The sequence below is a fragment of the Mus caroli genome, chromosome 18 (genome assembly GCF_900094665.2).
Source record: "Mus caroli chromosome 18, CAROLI_EIJ_v1.1, whole genome shotgun sequence".
In the NCBI taxonomy this organism is placed as follows: Eukaryota; Metazoa; Chordata; class Mammalia; order Rodentia; family Muridae; genus Mus; species Mus caroli.
Window position 1 is genome coordinate 15,817,986 of NC_034587.1, and position 12,906 is coordinate 15,830,891.

Here is a 12,906-nt window from a genome sequence, read left to right on the forward strand (position 1 = left end):
CTGCGGCCCCAAAAGGGTGCTGCCTCAGCGGCTCTGTGGCTCCCGCCTGTCCCAGAAGCTGTCTGCCTCTGTGGTGCACACTCTCACCTGTGCAGACTAAGTTCCTAAGTTCGGCGGAGTCCAGGCACCAAGATCTTGTATTGCATCTTAATGGGAATAAAAGACAAGGAGAATATATTAATGAAAGTTAGATAATTAGTGACTCTGGAGATGAAAAGGATGTTGAGGATGATCCATATTAACATCACAAGTCTAGCTTACAATATAAGCAACCAGGGAGCTTTTCAAAATTATCACTTCAGAATCTTTTGGTATAAAAATTTCATTTTGCCTGTGGTACTAGGATCATGTTAGTTCTTTTAAAAACAGTTTCTCAGGCAATAGAACATTCACTCAGGTATGTAATCAACATATCAGTAACAATTCTGCAAAGTTAATAGGAACAATAAAAGAACAATTTGATCTCTGTGGATGAAGACCACAGTAAGAAAATCTACATGAATGGTCCAATAGCCACTCCTAGATGGAGAGGAAAAAAAGATGTTTCGGGCCACCAAAGGTACAGATTAATTTTCTGACCCTTTAATTAAGGATAAAACACCTGAAAACATACTTAAAAGGGAAGTCTCTGTTATTCACATAGAAAATATTTCTATTTTGCTTTCAACAAAATTGCAAAACAATGCAGCATAAATGTAAGTTTATGAAACACTACCTAGATGAATACAGAGAATATGCAATTTTTGGACATTACTATGAAGTACTGGATGCAGAAAACAGTATAAACTAATATTCAACCTACAATGATGCAGATCATTGAACATAAAATTATGGCTGAGTGGTTGGCTCATACAAATACATGCAAGTAACATTTTTCTTTGAAGAAAGAAAGAAAGAAAGAAAGAAAGAAAGAAAGAAAGAAAGAAAGAAAGAAAGAAAGAAAACCTTGAATCAGTTACACTCTAATTGATATAAACATGCCTGACAACAATACATTTCTTCCTAATTCTGGTCTCCTTTAAAAGGTCCCTGAAGTATACACCTGAGCATGTTGCTCAGCTTTGACATCAGCATTCTGGAGGTAGAGGCAGGAAAATATCTTTGAGTCTGGAGTCAACCTGGTTTACATAATGTGTTAGAGACCAACCAGTGATACATAAAAAGACCTTATCTATAAGTCAACAAACAAGTACATAGGCCCAAAACTCTTCCAGAAATAGTTTCTAGAACTAATGAAAGAAGTATACAAGGTGGGTGTGGATCATCTTGCAGTACCAGCATGTTTAAAAACAAATACAGAACAACATAAAACAATGACAGAGTATGTAAAAGCCAAATAATGGAGCTAACAAAGTTAGACAAAGATAAACTGATTTCAAAGATAATGGAAGTACAATTGTATTGAATTATGGTCTGGCATACAAATGTGGTATTCAGAAGCCCATTCATTATAAAGAAAAAAAACAGCCATTTTAATTGAAATGATGGAAAAAAAGAATAATAGCCAGTGCAAAGGAATTCCAAATAACTGATGAGAAATGTCCTTGAATGGAGAAAGCACATAGAGTCTTTGTATGAGCATACGATAAAGAAATGTTACCTCAAATCATTTCAGAGACATTTCAGACAGCCTTTGTTCCCTTAAGAAAGAACAGACCTACCTTTGTTGTTTTATTTTTGTGACTGTTTCTTATTGATAATGAAAAAAGTCACCATGGGTCTAATTTTAAGATGCCTAGATATTATCAATAATTTTGGAAACTAATCATGGAGAAATGATCTTATGTTATGTTTGAAGCTATCCATTATGAAGATTATCTATTGCATAATAGGTTCACATTATTGGAGACTATCCTACAGTCTACACAGCACAATTTATGTTTTTAGGAATGACTATCCATGTGTAAAATATAATATTTTTCTCCTGCTGGAAATGAAGCCGATATTTTGTCATGGACACTAAACTCTGCCAGGCTATTTTTCCTTTGGATATTCTCACATATTTTTTTTCTAGCGGTGGCTGCTGTTCAAACTTACATAATAGAATTGTCACACTTTATAAACTGTGTTGAATATTCTGATCCCTTTCATTTGAAGAGGTCCTCTATTTCATGCCCAACTAGCTTTGAGGGCCTTCCGAGATAATCAAGTAGTCATTGGCACCTTGCATGTAATAGCCACTGCTGCGTGAAGAGTCCATAAATTCAATTCTCTGTGCAAAAGCCATGGAAAACAGGGCCTTCTAGACTAAATCACTTGCACGATGCTCTATTAGATTTTTGAGCCCAGCCCTGATAAACAAAAATTTGAAGGATATTTTCTATCACAGATTGAACAATATCAGGAGGCTCAAATGTCTCACAGACTAATATTTTATTCTGGTTTCTTGTCCACTTTTCATAATATTGATGCTATTGTAGTGGGTCAGCTTCCCCTGTGATTTGTGATCCCAATTCACTACAGTCTCAGATGGACGATTGTCCTGATTCTGCTGTAGAATATGAGCTACCCTGAGAATTCAGCACATGCTATTATTCCTGCTACATATCAGATGAAGAGGCAACCAGAGCACATCCTAAACTAGTTACAAGTCAGAACTCTGTCTAACTAGTATAGATTGCCATTTATTTATGGCTAGCCTGAAGCAGTTTCAGACACAGGTGACCATCTTTAACTTGATCAAATTGAACTCTCCCAGTGTTCTTCTGGAACAAAGTATTACTGACTCCAGATCTCCTGTTAGCAGGAGCATTATCCACTAATGTTCCCCTAAGGCTGTGGCAGTTCTGCAAAACGTTTCAGTTAGCAATATTCTTTTACAATGTACATCTCTACTTCATCATATCTGCGCAACTTCCTATATCAACAACAGAGAAGAGAAAAAGGCCACCGTCACTCTCAGATTTTCTGTATTAGAATGGCAAAGATATCACAATGATAACATAAAGAAATAACAAAAAAATCCAACTAAGCTAAAAACTTAAAATACCTAAGAAGTAAATAAGAATATGAATAACCAACACAAACAAACACACACCTTTATATCCAACAGAGACACATATATTTGTGAATAGGAATGCACAAAGTGATCACATAAAACAAACACTGTTTTTACCACAATTAATATTAGAGAAGATGAATGCATTGAAGGAATGAGTACAAGATTCCAAACTGAGAAAAAAAGATTTGTAAATTGATTGATTCCTCTTTCCCATCAAGAAATACTGGTTTTAATTCTACCACAAAAAGAATTATTAATTATCATTTTAAAATACTTTCTATTTGATTACCAAGATCAAATTAGTCCTGTCACTACTAAAAGAGTATAAATTTTAAAAGTTGTCCCTTAGTCTCAATTGAGACATTTTACATTCGGTATATTTTAATATCATTTTAGAATTAAGTAAAAATACAGTTTTAGTTAGAAATATTGCCTTCTTTTATCCATTTAAAATATTTTGAGCACATACATATGACAATGAAAATTGACTTCACTTTAATATAAGAAAATGAAGCTTAAATATCTGGCTTTGCCTGTGCTGGCTATGGAGATAAAATAAGCTGAGGTTTTATTTAAAAGTCACGTTTATTTGTGAAATGTAACAGATTTCTACATTATTTAAGGGTATTTAACAGAAATCGTCTTAGAATACAGCACAATTCCCAACCTCTGAGGAGAAATACCTGTATTGCTTATCATTTCTCATTCTGATTTGCAAAGGAAAAGCTCTTTAGACTTTTCAACTTTGTATTGCTTCTCTGTCCAACAAATAACGTTCAGTCACCTAAACTCTGCCAGGCAACATGGAAGACTGCACTGTCAAACAAAAGGAAACGCAAACTGTGTTTTGATGGAGATTTCATTGGAACAAAAACAATGTGTACAAAGGTACAAGTTTCTGGGTGCTACTTTGCTCCCATGTATCCATCTGCTACCAGAAAACAATGACTTGACCACCACCACTTTGATCAAACAAGACATCAAATAAAGAGAAACTTACAAATTATAAATACTTTGACTTCTTACATATCATGCATTAGTTATTTTACATATATTTTTGAAAATAAAAATATATTTACAGATGCTATGGTATTGAAATAAGATAAGAGATTCAATACTTATCTTACAAAATACTTAAAGCAAGGTAATATGCAATTGATGAAAATTATAAAATACAAAGATGTTTTACACATGTGCTAGTAACTTCTCCTTATGGTTCTCAATCTAGAAGCATCTTAAGTACGGAGGCTGGAACTATTCCACACTTGATAACTTACCCTTTGTCTCCAAGCCTGGAACTGGCAGTCATGTCATAATTATCCAGAATTATGATAAATCAACACACCTGTATGTACTGTTATATACTCTTCACAAACCCATAAAAGGCATAATGTAAGAGAATACTTAATCTCATACTTTTAAAGTTCCAGATATGAAAAGACAAGATTGAGAGTTGCTATAATTTTGATCCAGTTTTTTTTTTCTGTGTAGCCGTGATTGTTTATCAACCCCACACTTCCTGAAAATGAAACTTTAGGGTGACGTTCCTAAATGGCCTAAGAATATGGGTAAATGTCTACTTATTAAGGCTATTGTCTCTTCTTGTGTCTTTGCAAATATAGAGCAGTGCTAGTTTAGGAAGGTTCTTACGATCACACTCTGAAATACAAAATTTCAAGTAGTAGTTCTCAACTTTTCCAATCAATCTTTTAAAATTTATACTCTTTTAGTAGTGACAGGACTAATTTGATCTTGGTAATCAAATAGAAAGTAGTTTAAAATGATAATTATTAATTCTTTTTGTGGTAGAATTAAAACCAGTATTTCTTGATGGGAAAGAGGACTCAATGTACAAATTTTCTTTCTCAGTTTGGAATCTTGTACTCATCCCTTCAATGCATTCATCTTCGTGGTAACCCCCAGCCATAAATTTATTTTTGTTGCTACTTCATAACTGTAATTTAGCTAATGTTATGGATCATAATATTGTTTGGAAACAGTTTTTTGTTAAAGGTGTCATGAACCACTGAAATAGGCCATATAGCGTAACTATAGACTTAATGAGAATTTTAAATATAGTCATTTTAGTGAACTTAGGCAAACAATTGAAGGATATGGTTCAAAAATCTCCATAAATATTTTGACATCAAGTGCTTCTTTGTAGTGTAAAAGTATTGTTAGGTCCTCATACTCGTGACTTAATATATGTTTAAATTACTCTTTTAAAGTAAAATAAAAAGTGCTCTCAGTAACAGATAGCACGGTCATTGTCAAAGTCTGTGAAGCCTACAGAACTTACATTTTATCCACTGTACAATTTAATATTAGTCCATACGTTGTTTTCTGTAAAAATTATTTATTTAAAAAATTAAAGTGAAAATATAGTTACCTTACTTCCCCCTTCCCTTCTAACCACTCCTATGTTCCTTCCCACTCCCTCTCAAATTCATCACCTTTATATTCTCCGTTATGGTTAAATATAAATAAATATGCATGAGTAGACAATAAATAAAACTTGATGAGTTCATTTAGTATGGCTTGAGTGTATATGATTTCAGGGCTGATCAACTTGCTTGTGGATAATGAGTTAGGGGCTCAGCCCTGGGAGAAACTGTCTTTCCCTCAGCTGTTAGTTGCCCTTAGTACCTTTAGCTCTTTTTTACTTTTTATTCTTTTGAATGAAGCCAAATTTTTGCCTGTTTCTTGGTAATTTTTATGTTATATAAATCATCTTCTACCATAATAAGAAAAATGACACCATGGAAAGAAATTTACATCTAAGAATATGTTTTCAAAACAACTGGTTTGTAGAATTCAATTTTATCAGCCATACACTCTTCTGCCATCATTGCTTTTGATGCTATTGTTGACTTTTAAAGAAAACACTAACTGTATTATAGGCCTCCTACAATACCACTTTCTTTGTTTCTAAATTTAAATTTATATTATAGTAATGATATCACAAACTGATCTGAGAATGGTCACACAGTCATAATGTTAGCAATGAATGGATTTATAATTCTATGATGGAGTTACAGAGCCAAAAAGATTGCTCAACAGATAATAGCACTTGTTATTCTTATCGGAGTTCAACTCGGAACACCCACACTGGCACACCTCTAACTCCAACCTGAGGAGACTCTATACCCTCTCCTGGCATATGTTTACACCCATAAACACATGTTCCTGTACACAAACACATGCACAGGTACATACTGCATATGCATGTGCATACAACACCTTATAAATAGAGTAGATAGATGATAGATACATAAAGGTATATAGATAAGTAGATAGATAGGTAGATAGATAGATAGATAGATAGATAGATAGATAGATAGATAGATAGATAGATAGATAGATGATTGATACTTTTCAAAGGGAAAGATTTAGTCTCACAATAGACTGGAGCTTTAAATGCTTTATTGATGTCTATGTATAGGTCAAAATAAAAGTCAAGAAATTACATTGATTGTAAGACAAGGGACCATCTATATTTTAAAGAATCAATGGACACTTATTCATACTTAGAGTTCCAGTTAGTGTTTGCCTCTATTAAATTTGATAAAAAAACAATATTTATGTCACCTACTCTATTGTAAACATCTCATTTAGTTCTGTAGAATTTTTGATATTTTAGATTTTAAATATGAATATAAATAGGTATTATGCTCTTGGCCCATGCATTTAAGAGTATCGTCAATCTGGTGCCGTTTAAGTACTTTTATTTTTACAAATTAACCTTCCATACCAAAACATTGAAAAAAATAATTTAAAGCTTCTCAAGGACAATGTGCATACTTTAAGCCATTGACTTACATTTGAGATAAAGTTAAACTAATCTGCTCTTATTTAGCAGTAAGATAATAGAACAAGAGTATCCTTTATTAAGAAAACTCACATTTGATAGTTGCTGTTTCTCCAAATGAGATATCGTAAATTTGAAATTTGAGAGAGTTCTATGATGCTTCAAGGTAATTTAAGAAATTAGAAGAGAATTAGAAAAGAAATGCTTGGTTTACAAGGGACAATATCCTGTTAATTGACAATTTATCTTTTTCCATATTACTTGACAACTGTAACTTTGATCAAGATACTTTTATAAGATGCAATTTAAATAAATAAGGATTAATTGACAAATAAGAGAAGTCACTTCAATTATGTAGAATAATTCTCCTTCAGCATTTAAATGATGTAGTGTAGTCATTGAACAGGAATTGAGATGGTTAGAGAGTGGGGAGGAATTGAGCACTTACATGCATCCAATATGTTTTTTTGCACCTCAATTTTGGCCTTTACTTCAGGAGAAGATCACAATCTAATGTTTGTTTGTTGTAGAGATCACTTATACACAGGTAGAAAGTGATCCCAAAATAAAAAACAAGATTTGGGGGGAAATTTTAGACATTTGTGATCCAGAAGATGCCTAACTAAACACAACACATACAGCAACTGTTTTCTGTAGTATTCCACCTGATGGCTGAGTCAGGCAGAAATGAAGAGCTGAAAATAGATGTCAGCACACTGTTATTTGTACTTACCAGTGAAGGGTCAAATAGTTTAAGAAAGGTAGCATTAGGGTGGAATAAAATGTACTCAACAAGTCCTCCTGTTTATCACAGATATTAACTATACCAGTTTATAAAAAGTAGTCTTTTGAAGATACCGGTGAATGTCCTAAGTAGCAAAACCTGGAGGCAAGTAACCCTTGAGAGAAGAGGATGACACTTGTGAGACCAGTTTTTACCTGAGAGAATACTCCACATGGGTTAAGTGAACCACAGAGAGATCTTAAACACCGAATAACAAGTTCACTGGCATGAAAGCCACAGACCCAAGGTAGGTGATGGAAAGGAACTGGTATAGTCTTAAAAGAAGGAAGGTCAGAGGCCTAAAGAGGTCCCTAAAGTCTGTGGTTGAGTCCTGAACGAAAAGCAAGAGCCAGAAGATTGAGAGGCTGCACTCCTGGATCAGAGAGATGACCTGGGATGTGCAGTCTGTCCCACAGGCATCACACCTTCGGATGGTTTCACATTTTCCACGTCAATGGAAAACCTTCAATGCCTGCAAACTAAAGCAGAACCAGAAAAGACTCACCTTGAAGAATCTAAAACAAATCTTTAAAGAAATCAGCCATCAAGGGATTTTTAGAGCTTATCTCTCAGAGGAAGTACAGAGAATAAAAGAATTTAAAACTTTCCTTCACTGTGTCTATGTACAATTTTTAAGTTAGTGTATATAAAAGGAATTTTAACAGTTAAACATAAAAGTAGGACACAAGAAGTCTCTGGAAACAACCATGTTTTAAAATTTATTGGAATATGAAAGAGAAACTAAAATGGCTTTTATAATTAACTTAAGGAATTTACAGCGAGAAGAAGAAAGAGAGAGAATTAGACACACGAGCAAACATGAACATGGTAAGATGATATTCTGAAAGATAGTAAAATGATATTCTAAAGATAAAAAAATAAGAGTAATTGGCACCAGATCACATTCCTGTGAAACACTCACACAAGCAGGCCTACACATCAACTTCTTTTAGATAACACAGAAATATTTACCAAAAAACTGTGGCAATATATGGCCTCCCTAAGTCTTCCCATCTTCTGTGCGCAGACCATTTCTACAGGAATGATAGCACTGAAGGATCCTATATGAAAAATAAAAATTGATTTTTAAAAGACCAACATGGCTGATAACTATAATACAAAAATAAGTTTCAATATCCCTTCAAGTTATACATTGAAAATTTTCAGAATTTATTGTTTCATTGGTTCTTTGTATCTGTTTCTTCTTTTTTTTTTTCATTTCTGCCTCAATTTTGTTATTTCCTGTCATTCATTCTTCTTAGGTGTGTTTGCTTGGTTTTGTTCTAGAGCTTTACATGGGCTTTAAGTTGCTAGGATGCGATCTCTCCAATTTCTTTATGAAGGCATTTAGTGCTATGACCTTCCCTTTTAATGCTGCTTTCACTGTGTCCCATTATTTTCAGTATGCTCTGCATTCATTTTCACTGACTGCTCGGAAGTGAGAGCAAGGGCTTCTCTGACTCTTTAGCCTACTGGCTGAAACCTTTCCCTTCTAGTGAGTTGCTTTGTCCATCTGATATGGTCTGTGCCTGGTCTTATTGTCATGTGGTATGCCATGTTTGGTGACGTCCCTGGGAGGACTGCTCTTTTCTGGTGAGAGGTGAATTGGGGATGATCTGGAGTGGAGACATTGTGGGGGAGGGGAGGAAGGAAAAAATGAAGTCCAGATGTAATATATGAGAGAATAAAAGAATAAAAAATTGATAGGCATTAAAAACCAAATAAATTAAATAAATAAATAAAACATTTAAAGACTCATTTTATAGACACAAACCAACCATGAAAAACAAATAAATAAAAACATTCACTAACAGTTAAGTGTTGGAGATAAATGAAGCATTAATATATGCATAATTTATTATCCATTGGTCTAAATAGATACATTTGAGCCTTTTGGACTCTATCACATTCCTTTGACATTTTCCTTCTGAGACTCTCCAGTAACTTAACAAAACAAACAACAAGATCAACAATAATGCAATCACCCTTAACTGGAGCAGGCACCAAAATACTGGAACTGAAGGAGCACCACAGGACAACTACCCTCTATTATGAGGAACAAAAGACTCCCCAACAATGATAAAAATAATAAACATGTCCCCAGAACACTTTGAAGAATCATGTCTGAAAAAAAAGGTGAGTCAGGACTATTGATTATTTATGATGCCTCCCGTGTTTACCCAAATGCCCCACTGTGTAAACCTCCAACCCTTAAGTTATTTCCCTTTCCTGTAAAAATCACCTGTTCAGAGGCCCACCACCCCACTCAGCGAAGGCAGGTAGAGGACACGCAGAGATAGCCTGACACCATGCAGCACAGTGTGGACAGCAAAGACCAACCCCTCCCCCCCCCCCAGGACGACTCTGTGCCTCCCTTCTGCTGAGCCCACGGAATACTTTTCTGTCCCCCCCCCCCCCCCCAGGCCTGCCTGCCTCCACCCCATGCAGAGGCACAGGTAAGCAGAGCACACCTAGATGCTAGCCTACTGCCATGTGGCACTATCAGACTCATAGAGGCCTGCCCACAGCCATACCACATAGCTCAGGCAGAGGAGGACACCCAGAGCCCTGCTAGCCAAGTGGCTTTCCCACCCTGGTGGTTCAAGCATGGGAGAGATGGAAATTGACCCATCCACTAACCACCCAGGTCCAAGGTTTTGAGTTGACCCAGTCCAAATCTACCTCATCTGAGAAGTGCTGGAGAGAGTGAAAGGGCCAGTCCTTCAAATCCAAAGCTGCAAGATCTCCATGAGAAAGGTCAACAATAGGATATCAAGGAGTAGTCTTGGTGAGGATCTAGTATTAAATGGTATATCTTGTATATCAGAAGCCAGATGTCTTGAGCCAGACCAATGACTCATTGCGATGAACATTTGCAAGTACAGATATGTAGACAAAGGGACACTGTGATGCACTACAGCTTCCATGAGGAGATGTTTTCTATGCTTTTCTTGGTTTTGTTTATATTTTTACATTTTTTTTTTAAATTTTTCTATTGGGAGAAAGGTTGCAAAGACAGGATGAATACTAAGGGATGGGGGATTAGTGGGATTGGGCTGCATGATATAAAACTCACACACACACACAAAATCAATAAAATGTTTAAAAAAATGAAATTACATAATTCCCTCCAAAATTCAATGTTTCTGTCTGCCTCTATGTTGCAGGATATTTGATTATTTTGTGTTCCCTGAGATTGTGAACTGGTATGGCTCAGCCTTTGAGTCAAGAGCTTTTTGCTTACTGTAAACAAGTACATGTGGCATGCATCAGCCCTAGCACACGTCTTTAATCCAAGAGCTAAATAAAGTCAACCCTAGGTCAAGAGGTGGAGCAAGCAACCAGCTGACAGGGAGGGATTGAACAGAAAGGACAGCTTTGAGTTGAAGTGGATTTAAGACTGAATAGAGAAGTATTTTACTTTTTACTTCTGGAATATTGGTGGAGGTTTTTCCCTCTGGGAATCAGTGGAGTAGGAACGTCAGCTGGGTGTTATCTCTGCTAACAGTCTTTCACAACAGCTTCTGGCTCCTGAATCTTCATTTGGTAAAATCAAAAGGTTGGAATTTTTGCTTTTTAAAATAACATTCTTAAGCACATACATGAAGTTAATACATCTCCATAAATGTTCACACACCGAAATACATACAAACATACATAATGCATGCATTCATTCATACATACATACATACACTCTTACAAAAGCAAGCACCCTATAATATTGCACAAGAAGAAACTGAATTCTTAATTTAAAGTTTTATCAAATAAAAAGGGTGACTCAGATGACACCTCTATCTATCAGACATTCAAGGGAAATAGTGTATCAATTTTTGGGTTGTCTTCCAGGAAATAAAGCAGAAGAATGGATACATCTTTGCTCATCTTGTTAAGCCAGCATTATATAGCTAAGCACCAAAGATGATGACTGACAGGGGAATTAAGCACACCTTGAACTTCTATTAGATTGATCTTGAATAGTACCTTCAATTGGTAGATTTGCTATTTGTTAATCCTATTTTAAAGAATGAGCCATTTTGCCTTAAAAAAAAAAAAAAACAAACCCTGCTTGATTAAAAAAAAAAAACTCAACTTTTTAAAAAATTAATTCATCTTGGGAATTAAATGAGATCCTGAATATAAAATCATTTGCAAAATTGTTAAAACTCTGAGTTCATTATTTATTCTATCATTCATAATGCAAAGTTCAGGAATTTTTAAATGTGAGATGATTATCTGTATTCTCCATATCAGAATACCAAAGGTCAATATTCTTTCTCACTTTAAATCCCAACATCACAGAACTGTTCATCTATAATTCTAGGCATATTTCTAAGCCAAAATTCAGAAGTTTTATCCCAGATTTCTCACTCCAATTGTTCTCCCATGTAGCACATGCTAACAGGAAAATTCCATGAACTGTTCTCCGAGTGCATGTCTGAAATTTCAAACAGGCTCGTGCAGCCATCTGCTCCTTCTGATAAGAGACTCATCTGTCTGCTGAGAAGGTAGGGGAAAAGGCTCGCTGAGAAAGAATAATGCCTCCTCGAAACCCCTGTAGCCTCACTGGGTGGCTCACGGACATGCACCAGATAATTAGGGGTCAAACTAACATTTTCAGGATGTATTTGGATGAGATTTGAATTCATTGTGCCTGCACTCTACAGTGCGCTCCGTACAGCGACTGGTGTAATTTGGACGATGTGCTCAGCATCTGCTGCCTTTCAGACAAGAGCAGTGTGATTAAGGGAATTCGCCCAGCAGCTTTTCTGATTTTAAAGAGCTGAAATGAGACCAGTTCCTACAGAGACAGTGGAATAAGTATAGGTGTGTTTCTGCAGATGATGGAAGAATAACGGTCACCATGCTGCTCTGTGGTAGAAATAAAAAACTTAAAATGAAGCTTATTCAAAATGATCCAAATACAATTTTCTCTTCAGAAAACAAAGACCAAGAAGGTCCTGTTCAACTTTAAAAAATTAGTAGGACTTTTGTTATTCCCATGAGTATCTACCTCAGTAGCCTACATAATATGCATAATATGGACAAGAGTAAACAGGATTGATTGTTAGGAAGTTAATTGAAGATATTTCTTCATTGGGGTTGGCACAGAAAATTCTAATGATGCATACCTTAGGAAGTAGAATAAAATGTAACTTATTAGGGGAGTTGGACAGAAGAGACTTTAACATATCTTTCCTTTTATACAAACTATTACCCTGTACTCTGTGTTTTAAAATTCTGAATATACATAACTTCATATAATTAACATTTACCTTAACAAAAGAAAATTGGATTTTAACATTTTAATCAAAT